Source organism: Squalius cephalus, assembly GCF_949319135.1.
Source record: "Squalius cephalus genome assembly, chromosome: 13".
NCBI lineage: Eukaryota > Metazoa > Chordata > Actinopteri > Cypriniformes > Leuciscidae > Squalius > Squalius cephalus.
The window spans coordinates 38,923,477-38,923,839 of NC_137134.1; positions in this window are offsets into that span (position 1 = coordinate 38,923,477).

Here is a 363-nt window from a genome sequence, read left to right on the forward strand (position 1 = left end):
ACACCTCCATTATGTGACACACTTTCATAATAAAAACCTTGAGTTTATATCTTGAGTGTAACATGAATTCAATCCTGCTAAATGAATAAAAAATATAAATGTTTATGTACTGTATATGTAAATAAATGCAAATTAGATGGTCAGACCAACGCTGTTTTTCATTAAAGAAGACTTAGCATCTTCAGTTACTTTGCTTCTCCAGTAAACGTGTCTTGATTTAAGAGTGTTCAGATATTCGTACTGGAAAACAAGATAAGTATACTGAGTAATAGCACATTGTTCCTGAAACAGGAACTGTCTGTGTGGTTAATTAGCACTTCGAGGCTAGCACGCCCACAGCGAGAGTCCATGAGCTAATGACCC